General features: G+C 47.5%; 1 pseudogene; it reads left to right on the top strand.

Moving 5' to 3' along the window:
* The first annotated feature begins 10,124 nt into the window (after positions 1-10,124).
* On the top strand, positions 10,125-11,539 carry LOC104873133 (annotated as a pseudogene).
* Positions 11,540-12,032: the final 493 nt, after the last annotated feature.

The raw sequence follows: 12,032 nt of genomic DNA, 5'->3' as shown, positions 1-12,032 counted from the left end.
CACCTGCCTGTGGGACAGCTAGAAATGCCCTACTGGCCACCTGACAGCCTCACGGCTGTGTGGACTGTGCACTGCTGTGTGGACTGTACTTCCAGAACCACCTAAATCACAGTATGACTCTACTGTTGAAGGTAAGTTTCCTGGGGCTCTGCACCCCAGCATAGCCTAAGCCCTTGGGTCCCTACCTAACATCCACATCCTTCCTGGGGTACAGTCCAGGATGTGCCCCTCTTCTCTCTGGCCCTGCAGATCATGCCTCTTCTCTCTGGGGTCTTCAGACTCAACTGCTTCTGCTGTTACATGTGAGATGTCAGTTCCCTAGTCTGTGTCTCACCCAACCTACATGGAAGCTCTAGAATTTGCAGCCATTCTCCTGGGAGGCCTGCAAACTAAATTAGAAGGTGGATAATTGCAAAAACAATGCATTTTTTTTTTGAGACAGGGTCTCACTATATAGTTCAGGCTGGCTTTAAACTCTTGGCAGTCCACCTGCCTCAGCCTCCCAAGTCCTGGGATTATAAGCATGCACCACTATGATCGGCTGTCTCTCACTTCACATCTGTCTGTTCCAGGCCTGTGTCACCTCCTCAGTGGGATGGTCCTACCTGAGTGTAGCCTGGGCAGGGCCTGGGCATCAAGGCCCAGCATTAAGGGACACAGAGCAACCACTGGGAGGTGGTAACCTCTGTAAAGCACCACCTGAGAAGATCTGAAGGCAACAGGTCTCCAATGCAAGCACTGTCCTGAGGACAGGTGAAGTCAGCTAGGTCCTGAGGCTCCCAGGGACAGGCCTGGCCCTCTCTCCTGAGAGGAGACCTGGAGCTCAGTGGTGAGAGCATCTTTATACCTAGCAGTGACTTAGTGGAGCCATGGGCCACCCTATGTCATCTGACCTCTGGGATGACTGAGCCCAACTAGTGTTCCATGCCTACTTGAGAGACCCCAAGGAAAGCCCTGGATATCAAAGCTCAGGTGGCTTTCCTTGCTGGCAGTGCCATTCACACATTGTCAAAATTGTCACCCTGAGGATTCAATGCTCCCCCTGCCTCTGCAGGGGGAGGAAACATGGCAGCTCATGGTGGCCTCTCCAGGACTCTGTGCTGTGGCTCTTCCCTTTGCTGAGTTTCACCTGTGTTCCTTTGCTGTGAACTGCAGCCCTGAGAACAACAGCTTACTGAGTTCTGGGAATCTGTCTAGCAAACCAGGGAACCCAGGGGCCAGGGGGGCTTCAGACAGGGGTTAGGACACCGGCTGACCACCTCCCTCAGAGCACAGGGAGGTGATGGCTTTGCCATGTACCTTTGAAGCCTGGGGACTTATGGAGTGTGGTGTCCTTGCCGAGCGAAATCATTACCTCAGATGGAACACAGAGGGGCTCATGCACCTGGTCTGCATGACAAGGAAAGCTCCGCCTCCTCTCCATAGAAAGCAGACACATGCACTCTCACATTGACAGAACACACACCCCAGGAAGATGCCTCAGACCCCAGAAAGATGATGGTTCAGGGCTCGAGTCCCAGTTAGGTTCTATGGAGCCCACCCTGGATTGTTACTAACCCCTTGTGCTTTACTCTGAGGGTTCCTGACACCCTTGAGCAAAGGATGTGGAAAGCTGGTTGTAAGGGTCAAACAAAAGCCAATCCTCTGTATGTCGGACCTCATCTAGGACTGGTGCTTGTGTCCTTTAACCAAGGTGATTTTGCCTAAAACCAGCACAATGTCCTGCAGTGTCCTTGCTTTTGTGAATACACACACATCTGTTACCACGTGCAAATGTTTGTGCAAAAGAAACATGTTTAAATGCCAAGGAATTTAAAAACTACAAAGTGCTACATAAACATATGATTTTACTCCAAAGGAGGTACCCAGGGATTTGGATTCAGTGTTTGTAATGAGGTCACAAGGATGGGCGTGGACCAGGGTGTCCCTGTGAACAAGGATGGCAGGCAGTTAATTCCTTTCTTGTCTCATACACCTTTTCTCGAGCAGCTCTTGCTGGGTGCAGATGCTCAGCACACCAGGGAGCATACAGACGGTCCCACCCTCATCCACATCATGGGATCCTTTTCATGCCAGCTTCACAGGACCGGGCTCATCTTGTTTCAAAGATGTGCACAGGAAGCTGAATGCTAGGGAGAGAGAGAGTCTGTCACGCAGACATTCTGCTTGGTTTTATGTGCGCTGAGGGAAGCTGGTTGTAATAAGAATATAATGATACCAATTATAGCTCCTCAGCCACCATTCTGCCCAGATGGGGTTTATTATCCTACTAGGTAATTATTTTCATTGCCTTAGAGTCTTTTATGGAAAAATTGGTGTCTTATGTTACAGTTAGAGGCGGCTCTCGCCACTGGGCAATTTGGTGAGCCCGTTGGGGAGAGACCAGAAAGGGAAGGCATGGTTGCATGGGAAGACCAGGGTCTGAAGTGCCTCACTCACCACTGAGTGTGAAGGGAGGTGGGAGAACGCAGGCAGGTGAGAGGCAGAACCTATGCCTGGGCTGGAACCCCTCTCCTGGGCCAGAGGTCTGCCGGAGGACATGACCCTCTCTCTAAGTGGGCAGTGAGTATGGCCAGAGCTTAGAAGTGGCACCAACAGCAGCACCTGTAGATACTCCCGAGTCTCTTCACTGCCTCCAGCCATGAAGTGACAAACTCCAGCTACCTGTCGGACCCTGTGCATTGTTGTGTGGCCTGTGTTCATCTCAGTGCCTTCCCAGGAGGCACCATTAGAGGAGCCCCGTGAGGGAGGTTATCCCTTAGGCAGATGTCTGGTTGCTGTGACCAGAGGTCAGAGGAGAAAGCAAAATTTGCTGACTTCAAATTTTTCAGACAGCATGCAAGAAATCTGAATCAGGGCTTCAGGTTACAGAGCATAAAAAGTTACAGGACTGATGTCCATAACTCTACAAATAAATCAGGTTTGAATTTCAGTAAAATTGTGCACAAAAATAAACTAAATTTGAAAGACAGTAGTCCACATAACCGGCTTTCATGAGCTTCTCCAAGCCATTAATACTAAAGCGTTTGACGAGCGCCTCTTGGTTAAATGGTCCTGGGGATCTATTGGTAGGAGCTGGCAGGCATCTGTGTCTCACAGGAACATAGGAGGGCTCTATCTCCTTCTCCACAGCACGTGCTGATCTCCCCTCAGACAAAATGTTATCATCATGTAAACTTGAACTCACTCTGCACAGAGACCTTGGGCTCGATCACAACTCTAGGACATACACACACGCTACTGCTCCAAGGGTCAGGTTTGCAACCAAATGCTGGCCGGGCTGGCTCCTCACAGTTAGCACTGCCTGTGGAAGCTCCCCATATCTTCGGTGTGGTGCATCCTCTCCTGAAGAGGTGAAGAGGGGAACAGGTGGGGGCAGAGAGTGAAGGACTCAGCTGAAGCTGGTGGCTCCCTCTCACAGAGGACCAGTGGAGGATCAGTTAGTGATTGTGTTACTGAGATTCTGAGCTTTCCAGCTGGCCTGAGCAGAGTGTCATGAATGAGGAAAGAGAAAGCTGAGCATCCCCTGAGGCCTAAAAAAAGGTGCTATTGAAAGGATGCACAGGGGAGGGTTTAGCTGTGTACATCTCGTGTGTGTTGTCACTGGGCACTAAGTCACATGTGGGTCTGGCTGAGTCACATCCAGGCTGTGCAAGCTTTCTTTTTCTGTAAAACACACTATTCTATTGCTTTACATAGAATTAAGTTAAAAACCATGTGATTGCTTATCCATGCTGGGAAATACCTCATCAACAGAGAAATTTCATGAATTGGTTTTAGTTATGTCCCGGTTGCAAATGTGAAAGCAATGAATTAAACTATCACACCACAGGGAAGTTAAAATGACAAGTGAGCAGATTTTTTTTCTTACCTCTGTGCATAAATTACTGATACTTCTGTTGTACCCTAAATTCCATGAAACATCAGATTCATTTGCTCCAAAACAGCACAGAAGCTCTATGGGACCAAGAGTTCATGGACTAGGCTCTCATAAAGAAGGTCACAAACATGTGGCCACTTCATGGCAACACTCCCAAAATATCAGCTTCTATTATTTTTTATTAATGCTGAAGGTGGTTCACTCCTTTTAACTTTTCATTGACTTTAATGCTCTTTATTTTTATCACATCTGGTATTCTGATCCACCAGTGTCTTGACTCCTGCTCTCCACTGGGTAACTGGGGAACATACCCCTCTGCTGGGCTAGCTTTGGCCATCAGCATGAAAGGTGATGGTCTTCAGTGTGCTAGTGTACCCCAGACTGCTGCTGTCAGCCTGGGCTCTAGATGAACTATGGCGGACCTGAGTTGGCCTGGGGTCTGCAGCCTACTTCCCTGACCAGCAGACATTCAGACCCACATGTGGGAGACAGGACCAAACTCATTAGGCATCACAAGCCTGGGCTGTATAGAAAATCCTGACCACTGAATGGGTACCTGCTTCCAGATTCAAGAGGTACAAAGGTGTTAACAGTGACAGATCTCCAGGAACCTGTCCCTCAGCCTCCCTTCTCTATTTTCCCAATATTAGTATGACATTTGGAAAATAAACTACATTCCTGAATTGTCTTCAGTGTATATAATCATAGGAAAAGGTTTTAGAAATAACAAAACTAGTGCCACCCTTATAAAGTTTGGCAAGATAATATGACAAGAGACACATATCACATCACAATTCAGTGCATAGGTGTCTGAAAATTTCCCGTGGCCAAATCTGACCAATCTTTTTTCCCTCCAAGAAGAAAAAGGAAGTAAATAAAGGAAGGATAAAGGGGGAGAGATGAATAAGGAGAGAGAGAGAGAGATATAGAGAGAGAGAGAGTGAGAGAGAGAGAGGGAGGGAGGGAGGGAGAGAGAAGAGGAGAGTGAAGGAAAGAAGAGAGAAGAAGCAACTCAAGAAGGAGGTAGAGGGGAATTTGCTTTGAGGCCAGGTTGGAAGGGGCTAGCATTACCACCTGAGTGGTCCCAGAGTCCTCTTCCATGTGCTCATGAGAGCCTCTGTCTGAGTAAACGTTAAGCAGGTCACCACTATAAAGCAGGTGTACCTCATACTCTGTGCTACAGAATGATGTGCAATTGATTTCGCTCCCTGCTGAGCTACATGGAGGATGACTCAGTGAGCTGCCTGGGGCTGAGAGGAGTGTGCGGTGTGCAAGCTTTCATTCACATTTTCCAGCTCTGGTTTTGTAGACCATCCTGTGCCTCCTCTCCAGATGCTCACTTTCCTCTTTATGTCTAACACTTTGCTAATCTAGGAGTCATTGTTGGAATTGTAGCCTGGACTATTTGCCACTAGCTCATGCCCTCTCAAGTCCATGAAAAAGACAATGAAGAATGACTAAAAATACATCTCCAGGGCTGGGAGGAAGAGGAGCAAGAGACACAAGGCAAAGGGCATTTTTAATCTACAAACAGCTGTAGGCAGGGCTTGAGGGAACCATCACCTGGGATGGCTGGTGATGTTCTTCTGTCCTCATGGCCTCTCTCTTAGCCTCCAGTTAGCAGACATGGAGGGTCCTTTGTTCCAGTGGCTGATACCTGACACACACATCTTCTTGTTCAGTGTCACTCTCTTCCCTTCCCAGCTTGACTCCAGTGGGGTGCAGTGCTGGCTTCTCTACACTTGAGATTCTCCTGAATTGAATTGAGTTTCCTATGAACCTCAAATACCAGCACTTCAGGGGTTTCAGCCCACCAGCCCACCAGCCCATCAGCCCATCAGCCCATGCTAGGAGCCTTCCCCTGCACCAGCACCACCTCCATACCAAGGGACGATGTCAGGACTGCAAATAAAGAAGGTAACTATAGGTGACCCCATGGCTCACACCATAACTCTCCCTGCAGTGGGATTTGCTGGGAGGTGAGATCTCAGGGTCTATTCTCGCCCACAACACCACAGGACCAAGAATATGATTGTCACAGGAAGGCTGGTGGGAGAGGCAGGCTCAGTAGACAGCAGAGAGAGGAAAGTGGGTAGGCTTTAGAGCTCAGAGACTCCTGGGGGAACCCTTGGGGGTCAAAAAGCAGGCTTGGATGGGCTGCCTAGTGCTGGGATAAGATGTGGCACAGCAGTGACGTAGCCCCACACACATAAAATCCAAACACCAAATGTGTCTTCACCAAATGTGCTTGGTGGGGCCTGGGGATTTAGCTCAGTGGTTCCGCCTCTTACTTCACAAGTACAAGGTCCTGAATTTGATCCCCAGTAGCAAAAAAAAGAAAAAAAAAAGGTGTGGTGTGTGAGTCTTTAGAGAGAGAGAGAGAGAGAGAGAGAGAGAGAAAGGGGGCCGGGGATTTAGCGGCTGCTTTGCAAGTGCAAGGACCCGAGTTCAATCCCCAGTACCCCCCCAAAAAAAATGAGCTTGGTGAAAAAAGGTTGACTTTTATCACCTGAAAATGACAAAGGAATAATATCTGAAATGCATTTTAAGAGCTGCTACAAATTAATAACAAAAAAGGAACCTGGGGGAACATGGGGGAAAAAACTGGGCATTTTCCAGAAACACAAGCACCAGTACACATACAAAAGTGTTCAGTCCCATTAGCAGTGCGCAAAACTAAGATACAGGAGATGTGATTACATGTAAACCAGATTAACAGAGTATTTGTCTTGATAGAAGTATTAATGTCACATGTCCCAAGGATTATCTTACTCTACACCCAGGTAAATATCCTAGAAAACTACTACACAGGTGTGTCAGGAATAGAGAGTAGCAACTTTACCCACAAAACAGGAAACTGTATGCTTTCCCATCACCTATAGAGCACATGTAAGTCCTGGAAGTTTGTAGAACTGTGCCCAGTAAGTTGAAAACAAGCAGCCGGCTTCAGGGTAGAAGAGTCACTAAAGCCAAGTGAACAAAAGCTAAGCGAACAATCAGGTGGTGGGAAAATATATATGGCTTGATTGCATATCATGAAAATTCAAAACTAGGCAAAGTAGAGATGTGTACACAAAGGCCAGACCATAAAGAGAAGGGCGTGTTAAGCACAGGGAAGGTGGCAACCCTTCTGAGAGGGTCAGGGATCAGAGAGTCTGGGAGAGCTGGTTGAACTGGTCTACTTGCCAGCTGGGTGTCAATTTAGCTCACACGTGTTCAGCTATAATGATCCACCAGGTACACCTGCCAGTATATGGATAGGGTCTGAGCCTGGCCATACTCCCGGCAATGTTCCAGATGGTCTTTGGCCACCAGTGTGCCCATGCTGGCCACCACAGAGCACTCTTGAGTCCTCTGCTCTCCACAGTCATCTCTCATCATCTAAAGAAAGCTTCTCCAGAAGTGCTGGTCTTCTGTGCCTACAGATACTAGAAGGATGTTCTGCTACTCTACAAGCCCACTTGGCTGCCAAATGACTTATGAACTAGTCCATTCTAGAGCTTTCTCCACACTGGGGTAGTCAGCTCAGGGTGGGGATTTTTCTCATCTGGGCTAAAGAAGCTTTGGTCTAGCCATGCTAGTGGGAGTGGCATCAGCTCAGTCCAGGCTCCCTGAGCAAAGGGGTTCACGCACAGGCTACTGAGAGGACCCTCGCTAACAAGAATGCAGCCGACCTCTACCATTCCCAGAAGGACCAGAAGTCTCACTCAGTCATTCCTGGAGTTTTTATCATTTTTTGCTTTTTGTGGGAAGTTACAGTGAAGTAGGAGGCTAGAGCATGTCAAAGTGGCTGGAGCAATTGGGAGTGACCTGCCAGTTAAAGACTTGTTAACCGCGGATAAAAAGCAGCAACCGCAGAGCCTGCCATGAGATCAAGCCTAGCTCTTCACCCCAGTACCATTCTCCTATCAGGAGATCAAGTGGGACCACATAGATTAGCTATCAAAGGAGATATGAAAAGACAGCAGCAACTGACACTGCATCACTGCCCTCTTGCTCTTTCAGTGGTCTGTTCTGCTTGCAAGATGTATCTTCTCTTTTTCCTTCAAAGCACCCTTTCCTCCTTGAGCCCTTCTTTTGTGCTTCTTTTCCTTTTCTTTTTATTTCTACCCTAAAATAAAAATAATCTTTCACATTCACCAATTTCCTCACCAATTCATTGAACGGGATAATAAGAAACTAAAAAAGCTGCTGTTCCCTATTTCAGTAACAAATGTGCTGTTTAAATCTAGGGATGTCTACCCTGAAATCAGCCATCTCTGCTATGGACTGCATGCGTCCCTCACTCTTATGTTGAAGTCCTAGCCAGGGCCTCGGAATGTAACTGTACTGGGAGAGGTGAGTTAAATAAGGTCACATTGATCTAATCAGCCCCTGGTTAAATGAGGTCATATTGGTGTTTGCATCTAGGCCTGGGCCCCAAGCAGCCCTACAAGAGACCATCCCTGAGAGGCTCTGCTATCCCGAGACTTCCACCAGCAATAGACCCTCTCCATGGAAGCTGGAAACCATTGATTATAACACAACTACAACCATTACACTTGGCCTTGTTGCCTTGGCAAAGAAGGTAACTAATGAAGTTTTGTTGTTGGTGTTTTTTTTTTTAATTTTTCTTGTCAGCCTATTTAAAAGATCCAGGAAAGGGCCAGAGATATAGCTCAGTGGCTCCACGGCCTGCTTCATAAGCATGAGGACTCGAGTTTGATCCCATGTACAAAAAAAGAAAAAGAAAAAATGATCCAGGATTGCAGGTCTCAGATGTTGGGAAGCACTTGAGGGGTGTGGACATGAGCGGTGGCACACTGTGGCCAGGAGGGAGGCTGCCAGGTACAGTGGGCTCTGCAGCTAGGGGCCTGCAGCCTGCTGGTCACCATCTAGACACACTGAGTCTGGAGACTGAGAAGACTCACCAGGATCCGCTCAGTCCTGGTTTCAGAGAAAGTGGACAATGGTAGGCAAGGGAAGTGAAGCGGCCAGCATCCAGCAGGAGCTGAGCAAATCCATCCCACACACTAGCAGCAACCTTTTGACACACCGCCAATAACTACCAGGGTAAGGAGCTGTTTCTTCAAGCGTGATGTCTGATTTTCTGCTTGCAAGGATGTCTGATCACAAACCCCAGTCATTTCTGGCTCAGGTCCTTACAGCCTTAGCAACATAAACTGAAAATGCCATGGTCAGCCCCCCACCAAGTTTGCCATACCCTTTTTCAGTACTTCTGGAGAAAACAGATGACATAGGGCAGAGAGTTCAGTTCCTTGGGAGAGTAACAAATATAAAAGGTGGTGGAAAGGGCAGCAGAGGCAGTGGCAATGGAAAAACCCTAGAACACTGAGGAACCATGCAGATGAAGATTTTGTTTCGCCCCAGCCAGTGTAATCATGTCCTGGAGCATCACAGCATCACTGAATCACTGAGTTCTAGCTGTGACTGGAGCAAAAATGGAATTCTATCTCAACATGCCGTAGCTGGCCTGTAGGCAGGAACACTAGGCCCTGGGCATGATTTAATTGTGAAATGATTTTTTCCCCCAAATCATGTAGAATTGCTCCCAACAAAAGCCACTTCACTTAGTACCAGGGTGTAAACCAGGCTGGTCCCAGCAAAACCCATGTTGAAATTTGGCCGTCACCATGGCTGTTGTCTGAGCTGATGTGGCGCTTAAGTGGGTTTAATGCTGTTCTTGTGGGAGTTGACTCTCACTGTCTCAGGGCTACTGTCTGTTGTTAGGCCGCCTCCTGCTATGGCTCACCCTCAAGCTCCCAGCTGCCACTCTGCTTCCCATCATTCCTTGAGGGATCTCTAGAAGCTGAACAGATGTGGGTACTATGTTCTTAGACGTCCAGACTCATACGTGTGAGCCAAAGTCAACTTTTATTGCTAATCGAGCATGATAGCACACCTATATAATCCCAGCACCCTGGGAGGCTGAAGCAGGAGGATCACAAATTTGAGCCTGTTCTGGGCAAAATAGTGACTTAGATCCTGTCTCAAATGTAAAAGTAAGGAAAGCTCAGAATGTAATTCAGTGTGAAGGCCTGGGTTCAGTCACCAATAGTACAAACAAACAAACAAATATAAATAAATAAATCTTTATTCCTTGGGCTGTGGAGCCATCACTGCCTGCGGTCAGTTCTATTGGGCCCCCTCGTTCTCCTCCTGGACACGGGCCAGCCCAGGGCTCTGGGAGCCGGCTGGGTGGCCAATGCAAAAATGGGCTGGTCCCACTGTTTGGGGCACCGTGATGTTTGGCGTGCTGCACTGCACCTCTTGCTACAGCTGTGCTCTCCGGCGCCAGCTGGCACCTCTGGGGAAATCTACCTTACTTCCTCAGGAGAAATCTAGTCCCTTTGATGTGGTGGTTGGTGTGTTGTCAGCTCAAAATAACCCCAAACTTCAAAATGTGAAAAGAAACACGTGGCTGAAGCACTTACCAGAGCATCCAGCATTAAGTCAATGCATGCGTGTGAATTTCATAATAGATGCTCATGGCTGTGAAGTGCCTGTGGGAGACAGGGACCTCTTCACTCCTGCGGGCTACTCAACACCACAAGTCCTGTTTTGAATCAGGAAATTGAGGCATTCGGTCTTTGTGAAGATGCTACAGAGTTCTCTGAGGACTGAGCTGTTAGTGTGAGCTTCCAAGTTCTCTAGCCAATCATTATTACCAGTCTCAGGGTATTCTAGGACACCAGCGAGGTGGGTTTCCAGAGGAACATCACAGTGAAGCCTTATCTCGCAGAACAGGAGGAGGCCCTCTTCACTGCTTGCGGTAGTCTGCTGAGCTGCAGTGTTCAGGTGAACCGGAGAGCTTTAAAAGTACAATACTGTGCGAGGGCCAAGACCTACCTGGTCCTCCTGTCACGAAATCATCACAAAGTAACAGTTGACGATGGAGGGGGAGTTTAGAGTCACCACAGCTGGGAAGAGTGCGCCGCCTCGTGAATTCATGGAAGGTGTGGGGGGAGTTGCAGGTGGTTTTGTTTACACTATTCAGGAAGGCAGTGCTCTCTTACATAACCTTCAGCGATTTATGGATCATATGAGGAATCTCCATGAGGAAGACGCCCTATTGAAGGAGTAAAGCAGGGTCTACAGTGACATTGTCTTTGTGAATGTTGTTGGTACTTACTGAAATGTTCCCACGAAATTACTGAACTTCTATAGATGGATCTACAGATGGACCGGTGGAAACAACCAGTTTCAATTCATTGCCTAAGACAGATGATCACTGCTAAATAGACTTAGAAGCTATATTTAATAGAATTTCTCAGAAGAATCTGGATGGCTCTAACTTTTGGAGGGAAATTTCAGACTGAATTTGGCGGTGGACTGAACTGGCAAGTAGCAAGAGTTGGAATACCCCAGCCCAGCCTACCTTGGGTTTTCATGCAGGTCGGGCTATATGATTTCCAGGGACATAGTCAGCTGGCTGGCAAGCAAAAGGGAGATTAAAGGCCTATTGAGGTGAAGATGTAAGCATGGGCATTGGGATAGTAGCCATGGGACCCAAGGGGTCACCAGAACAGCCTGTGGCTGTGTGAGACCTGTGAGACAGGAATGCTGTCCTCCCCACAATACTCGCTGCAGGAGCTGGTGGAGCTGTGGAAGCTGAAATAGCTGTGTGTTGACCCTTGTCAGTGTGAAGCAAGATCATAATGACTCAAACCAACAGTGCGTAGTGCCGGGGATTTAGCTCAGTGTTTCTGCCACCTGCTTCGCAAGCACAAGGTCCTAAGTTCAATCCTTGGTACCACAAAAAAAAAAAAAACAAAAACAAAAACAACCCAACAGTGTGTAAAGACTGGAGTGGGTAGATGATACCTCCATGTAAGGCTGAGGAAAGCCCACAGGTAGGCAGTAGAATACATGGTCTTTCAGGAAAGTTCTCAGCTGGCACTTTCTCCTGTAGCCAGCATGGATTTCTTAATGTTTGCACAGATTTCCTCCTTAAAAATCAACTGACACTGTAACATAAGAAAAGTCTTTATATGTTGGAAGATGATTTTTAAAATACCAAATTGTTTTATAAAAGGTGACATATTTCTAAATCCTGATCCATTTTCGCTAATTCGCCATAATCATTTTTCTTTAAAATGGCCTGATTAAGAAATTTTGAGTAGGGACTCAAAGCTCCAGGAGTTTGAATCCA

This window comes from Fukomys damarensis, unplaced genomic scaffold (genome assembly GCF_012274545.1).
Source record: "Fukomys damarensis isolate Sample0158 unplaced genomic scaffold, DMR_v1.0_HiC HiC_scaffold_14, whole genome shotgun sequence".
Classification (NCBI taxonomy): Eukaryota; Metazoa; Chordata; class Mammalia; order Rodentia; family Bathyergidae; genus Fukomys; species Fukomys damarensis.
The sequence above is the reverse complement of the archived record's forward strand: the minus strand, read 5'-3'. Positions and strand labels throughout refer to the sequence as shown.